This window comes from Rana temporaria, chromosome 1 (genome assembly GCF_905171775.1).
Source record: "Rana temporaria chromosome 1, aRanTem1.1, whole genome shotgun sequence".
Classification (NCBI taxonomy): Eukaryota; Metazoa; Chordata; class Amphibia; order Anura; family Ranidae; genus Rana; species Rana temporaria.
In genome coordinates, this window is record NC_053489.1 from 483168040 (window position 1) to 483180170 (window position 12131).

General features: G+C 44.9%; 1 protein-coding gene across 5 annotated transcripts in view; it reads right to left on the minus strand.

Annotated features, from left to right (window-relative positions):
• The window catches only part of NFKB1 (nuclear factor kappa B subunit 1), a 175527-nt gene that overhangs the window by 97407 nt on the left and 65989 nt on the right, over window positions 1-12131 (minus strand). The gene's annotated exons all lie outside the window — the stretch shown is intronic.

Sequence of the window (12131 nt, forward strand, 5' to 3'; positions counted from 1 at the left end):
GTAAAAACAAATCAATAAATACAAATTCCACAAAAATATCCCATAGTTTGTAGACGCTATAACTTTTTTTTTTAACAAAAACACATAGCAGAATACATATTGGCCTAAACTGATGAAGACATTTTCTTTTTTTTTTTATTGGATGTGTTGCCGGCATTTTTTTGTTTAAAGTGCAAACAAATAAAAACCGCAGAGGTAAAAAAATTACCACCAAAAGAAAGCTCGATTTGTGGGGAAAAAAAGGACATACATTTTATTTGGGTACATCATCGCACGACCGCACAATTGTCAGTAAAAGTAATGCAGTGCCGTATCGCAAAAAATGGCCTGGTCGTGAAGGGGGTAAAAACTTCCGTAGCTGAAGCTGTTAAACAATACAACTTGACCACATTTTCTCCCCTCCAGCCTGCGATTGAACAACAAAAATTAGCAGCAGCACGTTAATGAGCTCATCCCTCAGCTCAACCTGTTCTCTCCTTCCAGTCCTTAATCAATGCACAATGTACACAACACACCTAATTGGCTGCTGGTGGTGCCCCTCCCTCTTCTCTGTATAGAAGTGAAGAGGAATACAGGAACTTGACACCCAGATCATTTCAGGCACTGTACACACAAGCAGCATTTATGATTTTTTAATAAACACATAACTGTTTTTAACTGCATTGTTTTTCTGCCTACAGATTAGATTTAATTTATTGTTACTATTGGATACCAAATCAAACAAACAATAAAAGGAATCTTAAAAAGTACATGAAAACCTCTGCATGACAAACACTTGAAACCAAGAATTAGCATCTGCATGCTATTTGATGGAAACATCCGGTTTCATGACGACGTTAGTAGGCAGATATAAACATCTGCTTTCAGATATTTGTCAAACGGAGCCGTTGATATACTATATTATTAAATATTATTAAATAGTATATTTCCTAGACCACAGTCTGTTACATTGTGATAATATGACACACTAACAGCTGGTTAATATTTTAGTCTGAATATGTCATCTCTCCAGTTTCCATGTACAGATGACTGATGTGAAATGAGTGTGAAGGTCTCCCAGACACACTAAATAGGACCCTAATGCCCTGTACACACGATCGGTTCATCCGATGAAAACAGACTGTTCACTGTGGCAGTGTCATTGATCGTCTGTTCCCTGATATAGGGAAAGACGATCAATGACGTCACACATCCAGCCCCGCCCCCCTACAGTTAGAAACACATATGAGGTCACACTTAACCCCTACAGTGCCCCCTAGTGGTAAACTCCTAAGCTGCAATTGTCATTTTCACATTAAACAGTGCATTTGTATAGTACTTTTTGCTGTGAAAAGTACAATGGTCCCAAATAATGTGTCAAAATTGTCCGAAGTGTCCGCCATAATGCCGCAGTCACGGAAAAAAAAACGCTGATCACCGCCATTAGTAGTAAAAAAAAAAAATATTAATAAAAATGCAATAAAACTATCCCCTATTTTGTAAACGCTATAAATTTTGCGCAAACTAACCGATAAACGCTTACTGCGTTTTTTTTTACCAAAAATATGTAGAAGAATACGTATCGGCCTAAACTGAGAAAAAAAATATTTTTTATATATATTTTGGGGGATATTTATTATAGCAAAAAGTAAAAAATATTGCATTTATTTTCAAAATTTTTGCTCTATTTTTGTTTATAGCGCAAAAAATTAAAACCGCAGAGGTGATCAAATACCACCAAAAGAAAGCTCTATTTGTGGGGAAAAAAGGACGCCAATTTTGTTTGGGAGCCACGTCGCACGACCGCGCAATTGTCAGTTAAAGCGACGCAGTGCCGAATCGCAAAAAGGGGCAAGGTCCTTAACCTGGGTCTTAAGTGGTTAAAGGGGCCTAAAGCTAAATCCCAGCCAATGCCTCATAAGCAGTTACAGCCACAGTTTTTCTTCTATTTGGGATAAAGTATCTATCAAAAAAGGTGCAGAAATAGCAGGGCATTTGAGGCACTGTACAACATAAAATTTTACATAAAACTCTGCTTTTATTTATATAATAAATAAAAATGAGAGTTTTATGTAAAATTCAATGTTTTACAGTGCCTCAAATGTCCTGCTATTTCTGCACCTTTTTTTGATAGTTACTGAATATATAGGATGTGCCATGTCTTTAATAGCCATAATACATTAATAATCAATTTGGAATAAAGGTTTTAAATTAATAAAAGCTTACCATTGCAAGCACCCTTGTCAGTAGTAAACAGTTTGAAAACCCTTTAATGTTAGGTTTAGATACAGTATATGAGGTGCGGTACACCACATGTGATTCAGATAGGTATTGCACTGTATTCCTATTCAAAGTGATGTCTGTGTGGTGCGATTTGAGCCATTCGTTTGTAGGTGCAGGACTCTTTTTTCCACTGGAATTGGATTACATGGGTGTTCACAGCTATGCAATCCAATTCTGTCAATGGCACTGCATTTTGCAAACTGTTTTGGGGGTGTCCTTAACCTAACAATGACACCTACTGGGGTTCGCATAAACTGTGCAATTTCAATGCGGTGCAGGAAACGCACAGGATTCGCTGAGTTTTCCGCACTGCATATATGTGACCCGAGCTCAACTGCCACTTTTGTTTTTGAGTTAAAAAGTTACAGATAGATAAAAAGATGACATTACAAAATTTGGATTATACATTGAGGCCTGGTTCACACCGATGTGTTTTTTTAATGCCTTTTGACGAAAAGCACTACAGTCCATTTAACATGGTTTCCTATGGGACATGTTCATATCTATGCTTTTTTCAGCCGCTGCGTTTTTGGAAAGGGTCGGGGACTTTTTAAAATGCAAAACGGTGCATTTTTGGTTCGATAGACCTCGATGGAGAAGCTGCAGAAAAGTATGTAGTGCGTTTTTGCCGCATTTTGCACTTGTGGATTTTATTCTGCCCAACAACAAATTGGCAACTAAAAAAACTGCAACGCACCGCAAAAAAGTAAACTGCATAGGTGTGAACCAGGCCTGAGGGCATTATCTAAAGCCATTTTTGGCCATTGTTTTGAATAGACCCTCGTTCACACTGATGTGGTGCGGTAAACACAGTGATCCCTGTGCATTTTCCGCACGGCATAGCAATCGCTGTGATCTGCTGCGGGTGTCAATAGAAAGTTAACAACACCCCAAAAGCAGGTTGCAAATGCAGCGTGTTTGCCTGAAACACCCATGCAATCTGGTTCCAGTGCAAATAAAAACAAAAGCTGCCTGCACCCTTTCGATGTTGATGTGGGGCGATTTGAGCCATCCAGAATGAATGGGCTCAAATCGCACCGCACAGAATAGCATACGATTTGCACAGGAATGTGGTGCGATACCTGTGCGATTCACTGTGTGAACCTAGGCAGAGTAGTGAGGTGTCTGAACTCCAATCAGGGTTTTATTGCTGTCTATTGATGTCACTGTTTGGGAGCTTCAACCTCTGTATTTGTCATTGTGAGCATTGTTACTGGGACTAAAAGTGAGGTTTAGTTGCCTCCAGTATAGGAATAAAGGGGGGATCTTGGGGCCAGATTCAGGTAGAAGTGCGGCGGCGTAACGTATCGTATCGCAAGTGCCTGATTCACAAAGCACTTGCGATGACAACGACGCCGGCGGCCTCCGGCGTAATTTAAATGGGCGTGTGCCATTTAAATTAGGCGCGCTCCCGCGCCGGACCTACTGCGCATGCTCCGTTTTTAAATTCCCGTCGTGCTTTGCGCGCAGTGACGTAATTTTTTCGAACGGCGACGCGTGTAGCGTAATTCCGTATTCCCGGACAGCTTACGCAAACGACGTGAATTTTTAAATTTCGACGCGGGAACGACAGCTATACTTTAAACAGCAATACGTTTGCTGTGTAAAGTTAAGGCACCAAAAACGACGACTAACTTTGCGACGGGAAACTAGACTAGCGGCGACGTAGCGAACGCGAAAATCCGTCGTGGATCGCCGTAACTCCTAATTTGCATACCCGAGGCTGGTTTACGACGCAAACTCCCCCCAGCGGCGGCCGCGGTACTGCATCCTAAGATCCGACAGTGTAAAACAGTTACACCTGTCGGATCTTAGGGCTATCTATGCGTAACTGATTCTATGAATCAGTCGCATAGATACTCTGAGAGATACTCCGTCGTATCTCCGCTGTGAATCTGGCCCTCTGTGCCCAGTTCAGGTTTATTCAGACGTAATGTCAATACTCTGAGGCCTCGTACACACGGCCGAGGAACTCGACGTGCCAAACACGTCGAGTTCCTCGGCGAGTTCAGCCCTGAAGCCGCCGAGGAGCTCGGCGGGCCGAGTTCTCCCATAGAACAACGAGAAAATAGAGAACATGTTCTCTATTTTCTCGACGAGTTCCTCGGCGGCTCCATCGGGCCGAAAGTGTACACACGACAGAGTTTCTCGGCAGAATCCGGCTCTGACCGAGTTTCTCGCTGAATTCTGCCGAAAAACTCTGTCGTGTGTACGAGGCCTGAGACTTCCTATTTCACCTGCTTGTGATGGTTCAGGACAATTGACGCCTCTGTATATTGCTATTTCTTTTACTTGCTTTACACCTCTCCGTTACAATCAAAATAAATGCTATTTATAAGAGATTACTAGAACACAACACAGTGACACAGAAATGATGTAGCAGAAGGAATGTAAACCAAAAGTTCCAGAATAACATTTAAGCATGCTGAAGGTAGCTTTTAAATAAATACATGCATCTGGAAGGCAGCCAACAAACATCTGCTTCCTTGTAATGGAAAGTACATAAAACGCTGTACTTTCCCAATTCAGCATAGAACTATTCCTAAATGTTTTGCTTACAGAGGTATACAGTATCAGGCAAACAGAAAGCAAACTTTACACGCTCACAGATGAAAGATTCAGTATATTAAGCAGTACATATATGATGGTCTCTGCTGAACTGGCTTAATTTCGATCTATGTATGGCCGGCTTACACATCACAATTTTCATTACAATTCACCCTTATTGCATATTTGTATTCTCTATGCTGAACGCCAATTTATGTACCACCCATATCTTTTCATTCCTGCCATGCTCTCTCTTAAAGTGATGCCATGCCCCACATTAGTTTGACTTTTATTTCCTCTAAGCATTCCCCTTCCAATAATTTTTAACCTCCCTGGCGGTATGATTATGTCAGATTTTTGTTGCTGAAAGCGGTACAATTATTTTGCATGGAAATTTGGCGTTTTATATTGTAGGTCTGTAATTCTTAGAAATAACTCACTTAAACCTGTCCAACCAAGACTCTAGTAGAAAGTTTGAAACACGACATCATTACATATAATATAATAAATAACTATAAATAATTATAACAAATAATAATATAATAATAATAAAAATTATTCAATAATGTAATCAAATCAAAAACACTGAAATTTGCTCAGTTGCAAAATTGTCGCTGTCATTACTTTCAGTGTTTGATGACGAATTTCCCCACAAATCGCACAATTCTGCAAGTGAATCTAATTTATTATCGCTGTTTTCTAGCTGGTCTAAAACCACTTTTGACATAAACGGACACTTTTTGGTTGCTATGGAAAATCTACAGTTTGCAGGCAAAAAAAACAGTGGCCCAGATTCAGGTAGCAATTGCGCCTGCGTAACCATAGTTACGCAGCGCAATTGCTGACTTGCGCCGGCGTAACCAGTTCTCCTGATTCAGAGAACTCGTTACGCCGACTGCAGCCTAAAATCTGCGTGGCATAAGGCTCTTATGCCACGCAGATTTTAGGCTGCATTCTAGCGATGACCGCTAGGGGGCGCTCCCATTGTGATCTGTGTATAGTATGCAAATTGCATACTAACACTGATTCACAACGTTGCGTGAGCCCTGCGTACGCAAATTACGTAGTTTGCGTACGTCGGGTTTCGCGTAACGTTACACATCCTAATAGCAGGCGCAGCCAATGCTATAGGATACCCGGCATTCCCGCGTTGCGACGTTCGAATTTTACGTCGTTTGCGTAAGTGAATCGTGAATGGCGCTGGACACCATTCACGTTCACTTTGAAGCAAATGACGTCCTTGCGACGTCATTTGCCGCAATGCACGTCGGGAAAGTTTCCCGACGGAGCATGCGCTGTACGCTCGGCGCGGGAGCGCGCCTAATTTAAATGATTCCCGCCCCCGGCGGGATCATTTACATTGCGCGCGCTTACGCCGGGCAATTTTGCCGGCGCGCCCTCGCAATTTACGGATCTACTGCTCCGTGAATCGAGGGCAGCGCAAATTATTTGCGGGGGCGTAGGGCAAAATCGTTGCCCTGTGCCTCCGCAAGAATGCGCAAGTCGTACCTGAATCCGGGCCAGTATTTATAATATAAAAGTGCAGGTAGGGCACTGGGCAGACCACTAGGGACAAAGGGGGTGTGTAATTATTTTATACAGTACTGTAAGCTGTAAGGTTACAGTATACTGTATGTTTACTGTGTTTTTATTTTTATGGCGCCGATCTCTGCCCCTGTGCGTCGTAATGTTGCATTGTGTGAATCGAGCGAGGAGGCAGCTCGCTCACACAGCGGGGAGACATTGCAGGATCCAGGGGACAAGGTAAGTAACTCCCTCCCTGGATACTGCAATGCGATCGCGAGTCTGGCTCGGGGTTACCGCTATTAGTACTGAAATTTCACCCCAAGCCAGACTCGGGATTACCGCCAGGGAGGTTAAGGAGTTTACAAAGGTAATACAAAGAATGTCAGTGTTATAACGCATAACAACATATCTCACTTTCTATACAATACAAAGTAAGATACCAAAAGAACAAAAGTTTTAACTAGGTCTTATGTAAAATTCAATTTTTCTGAGATACTGAATTTTGAGTTTTCACTAGCTGTATGCCATAATCATCAACATTAAAAAAAAGAAATGTTTTAAATATATCACTCTGTGTGTACCGCATCTATATAAAATATATGAGTTTCACTTTTTGAATTAAATTACTGAAGTAAATTTACTTTTTGATGATATTCTAATTTTATGAGATGCATTTGTATAGTAAGTTAAAGACCAAGGTAACCAGTTTGTACTGGACAAGCAGACTGTAACCAAAAAGGCCAACATTATAGCTACCTGAGCAACCATAGAAGTTGAAGAACAACTGGATCACCTGACTGCACCATATATGCTTGTGAGAGAGCTATCCCCAGACATCAGGAAAAAAAAAAAAAAAAGTGTGGAAAAAAGTAGGGGATGGAGGGGAAAGCGATATCATGGGGGGGGGCTAGGTTATTATTTTACTAACGTGTTAAGTGGTTCCAGTCAAGTACTTGATTCAGGGATCCCAGATTTTCTCAAAAGGAGTCAGTTCGTCGCGTAGAATCACCGAAAGGCGTTCATTAACCATGATCCATGACAATTAGGTTTTTACTAATTCAAAAGAGATAACTGGTGATTTTCAAGATCTCGTGGTGGACATTCTCACATCCACAAAAATGAATGCAATCAAGCACCTGGTGTGTCTCGGAGTCCCCCCACCTGACAACCCAGCAATTCTTTCTGGGGGCATTTAAGGAGATTTATGTGGGTGAGATAATAGATAAAATTATATAAGTGTATCCAGAATTGCCTCACCCATGGATACGTCCACCTAAAGATATGCTGTGCCAGCCAAGCCGCAACGTCTGAAACATAGTGAAGAAACCCCCGGGCCACTCTTGATGGAACCATATACCACCTCAGAAGTACCTTATAGTTAGCTTCTGTAATGGAAGTATTATTGAGTGCTTTCAAGGCCTGCAGTGCTAACTTTTAACAGTCATCTACTTCAGGTCTCTGCCATATCCGATTTCCATTTGTCCATACAGGACAATTTAGTAGACATAGAGATAAGTATGTTATATATTTTTGATATATGACCTGCAAGCACATCAAAGTTCCTGCAAAGGTGTTCCATAGACGTGGAAGTGGTAACATCGGAATGGGCTTTCAAAGAGGCTATGGAATTTACTATCACACAAATCTGCTATTTGCAAAAAGCCCTTGTTAGTCCACCAAGCAAAGTCTTGTAAAGAAAGACCCAGCATGAAAGCAGAGTTATGTAGTAATGAAGAAAGAGGATTATGCTAAGATTTAAGGGCCTGATTCCCAAAAAAGCTGCCTAACTTAACTTTCAGCAGTTAAGTTACACTGACTTAAAATCTCTACCTAAGTGCCCGATCTTCAAAGCACTTACCTAGAAATTTCAGGCCGTGTAACTTAAGTGCCGCCGTCGCAAGGCGGTCCTCCTCTCCGGGGGGCGTTTAAAATTTAAATGAGGCGCGCTCCCGCGCCGGCCGTACTGCGCATGCGTGTGACGTAATTTTCCCGACGTGCAGCGCGCGAACGTAATTGACGCCGGGCGGCTTTGAAGATTGCGACGGGACACTAAAGTTGCGACGGATGAAAAAAAATATACGCGCCGGGAAAACAAATAATTATAAAAAAAAAATGACAGCGTCGCTCAGCATGCATTCCTGAGAGGGAGAACTCCATGCCAATTTTCAAAGAAAAAACCGGCATGGGTTCCCCCCCCCAGGAGCATACCAGGCCCTTAGGTCTGGTATGGGTTGTAAGGAGACCCCCCCACGCCGAAAAATCGACGTAAGGGGGTCCCCCTACAATCCATACCAGACCCGTATCCAAAGCACGCTACCCGGCCGGTCAGGAAGGGAGTGGGGACGAGCGAGCGCCCCCCCCCCTCCTGAGCCGTGCCAGGCCGCATGCCCTCAACATGGGGGGGTTGGGTGCTCTGGGGCAGGGGGACGCACTGCGGGCCCCCGCACCCCAGAGCACCCTGTCCCCATGTTGATGAGGACAGGACCTCTTCCCGACAACCCTTGCCGTTGGTTGTCGGGGTCTGCGGGCGGGGGCTTATCGGAATCTGGGAGTCCCCTCAAATAAGGGGGCCCCCAGATACCGGCCCCCCACCCTAAGTGAATGGATATGGGGTACATCGTACCCCTACCCATTCACCTGGAGGCAAAAAGTAAAAGTTAGTAAACACACAACACAAGGGTTTTTAAAATAATTTATTATTCTGCTCCGGAGGCCCCCCCTGTCTTCTTTATTAGCTCTATTACCAGGGGGGGCTTCTTCTTCCACTCTCCGGGGGTCTTCTTCCACTCTCCGGGGGTCTTCTTCCACTCTCCGGGGGGGGTTTCTTCTTCCGCTCTCCGGGGGGGGGGCTTCTCCGCTCTCCGGGGGTCTTCTTCTCTTTTCGCCGCTCTCCGCTGTTGACTCGGCGAACCCCGGTTCTTCTGCAGCTGTCCGGTGCCTTCTTCTTCAGCGCTGGCTGCCTGCTATCTTTGTGTGTTAGCTCAATTAGTAACAGGCAGCCAGCGCGGTCTTCTGTGACGTCACCTTCTTCTCTTCTGTTCTTCTCCCCTCTTCCGATGTTGCCTCGTCGCCTCTTGTCGCTGTAATGATGGAAGCGCGCAGGTACCCACGTGGTGGGACGGTGATGCCTATATAAATGGGATGCAAGGCGCGCTTCCATCATTACAGCGACAAGAGGCGACGAGGCAACATCGGAAGAGGGGAGAAGAAGAACCTGACGTCACAGAAGACCGCGCCGGCTGCCTGTTAGTAATTGAGCTAACACACAAAGATAGCAGGCAGCCAGCGCTGAAGAAGAAGGCACCGGACAGCTGGAGAAGAACCGGGGTTCGCCGAGTCAACAGCGGAGAACGGCGAAGAGAGAAGAAGACCCCCGGAGAGCGGAGAAGCCCCCCCCGGAGAGTGGAAGAAGAAACCCCCCCCGGAGAGTGGAAGAAGACCCCCGGAGAGTGGAAGAAGACCCCCGGAGAGTGGAAGAAGAAGCCCCCCCTGGTAATAGAGCTAATAAAGAAGACAGGGGGGGCCTCCGGAGCAGAATAATAAATTATTTTAAAAACCCTTGTGTTGTGTGTTTACTAACTTTTACTTTTTGCCTCCAGGTGAATGGGTAGGGGTACGATGTACCCCATATCCATTCACTTAGGGTGGGGGGCCGGTATCTGGGGGCCCCCTTATTTGAGGGGACTCCCAGATTCCGATAAGCACCCCGCCCGCAGACCCCGACAACCAACGGCAAGGGTTGTCGGGAAGAGGTCCTGTCCTCATCAACATGGGGACAGGGTGCTCTGGGGTGGGGGGGCCCGCAGTGCGCCCCCCTGCCCCAGAGCACCCAACCCCCCCATGTTGAGGGCATGCGGCCTGGCACGGCTCAGGAGGGGGGTGGGCGCTCGCTCGTCCCCACTCCCATTCCTGACCGGCCGGGTAGCGTGCTTTGGATACGGGTCTGGTATGGATTGTAGGGGGACCCCCTACGTCGATTTTTCGGCGTAGGGGGGGTCTCCTTACAACCCATACCAGACCTAAGGGCCTGGTATGCTCCTGGGGGGGAACCCATGCCGGTTTTGAATTTAAAAATTGCCGTGGAGTTCTCCCTCAGGAATGCATACCAAATGCCGTCGCTTGAATGGGCCTTTACAAGGTGTGACTAACTTTACACATTGTAAAACCAGCCCTAGTTTTGCTCAAGCAAAATCGGAACTTACGCAGAAATCACAATGCTGAAATGCTTTGAGAATCTGCTTAAGTCCTCATTTGCATACTCAAAGCTGCATTTCCATGAGAAATGCCCCCAGCGGCGGATGCGGTACTGCATCCTAAGATCTGACCGTGTAAGTGTCTTACACATGTCAGATTTTCTGCCTAACTTTGGAAAAAGCCTTTTGAGAATCGTTTCCAAAGTTAGGCAGAGACTGAACAGCAGTTAAGTCTGCGTATCTCTTTTGGGAATCAGGCCCTAAATGTCTATGTTCCTGACAACCTGTCCCAAAAAAATTCAAAGAAAATGAGTAGGGCATAATATTAGGGCATAATATTACTCTTAAGCTGATAACCACATCAGATTCTGCTATACTTTTTTTGTTTTTTAATATTAAATACTGAAAAAAATATATAAATATGAAACAATGACAGTCTCAAGTGATTCCTGTGTATACACATGCAACAAAGGTGAAACATTCTGCTTTGGGGGTAAATTAAGATTTATGCCACAGGTCCTACATGTTTCAGATTTTAATTTCTGTTGTCAAACATATCTTTCTTATAAGGGGTAGTTTGGTGGTTAATCAATGATATCCAGTGGGCTATAGTTGGAGGGGATGGGTTCATCCAATTTATGTCTACTACTTTATGGGCCATAAATAGTGTTTCTCTCAAGAATAATCTAGTATAGTGTGACCATTTTTCCTCATGTAGTATACTGAATATGTAACTCTTATGCCGCGTACACTCAATCGGAATATCTCTTACGTAAACGACGTAACTAATTGCGACGGGCGCACGTACGTTCGTGAATCGGCGTATCTTGCTCATTTGCATATTTGACGCGGAAAACAACGGCACCTAGCGGCCAGCGTAAATATGCACCCTAAGATACGACGGCGTAGGAGACTTACGCCGCTCCTATCTTAGCCTAATTTAAGCGTATCTGGTTTCCAAAATACGCTTAAATTTACGATGGCATAGATTCAGAGTTACGACGGCGTATCTACTGATACGCCGCCGTAACTCTCTCTGAATCTAGCTATGTAATTTCAAAGCCATTGTATCTCATTTTTAGGGACTCAATGACTGGAATAGTACCACTGGATTGGCGTAGGGCCAATGTGGTGCCTATATTTAAAAATGACTATAGACCTGTTCGTTTACCTTCTATAGTTGGGAAGATACTGTAGGGTTTAACCACTTCCCGCCCGGCCTATAGCCGATTTACGTCCGGGAAGTGGTTGTGAAATCCTGACAGGACGTCCATGGACGTCCTGCAGGATTTCATACCGCGCGCGCCCGTGGGGGCACGCATCGCGGCGATCGGTGATGCGGGGTGTCAGTCTGACACCCTGCATCTCCGATCTCGGTAAAGAGCCTCCGGCGGAGACTCTTTACCACGGCTGATCACGATGTAAACAGGAAGAGCCGTTGATGGCTCTTCCTCACTCGCGTCTGACAGACACGAGTATAGGAGAGCCGATCGGCGGCTCTCCTGACAGGGGGGGTTCGCGCTGATTGTTTATCAGCGCAGCCCCCCCTCGGATCGCCACACTGGACCACCAGGGAAGCCCACCCTGGACTACCAGGGTGGG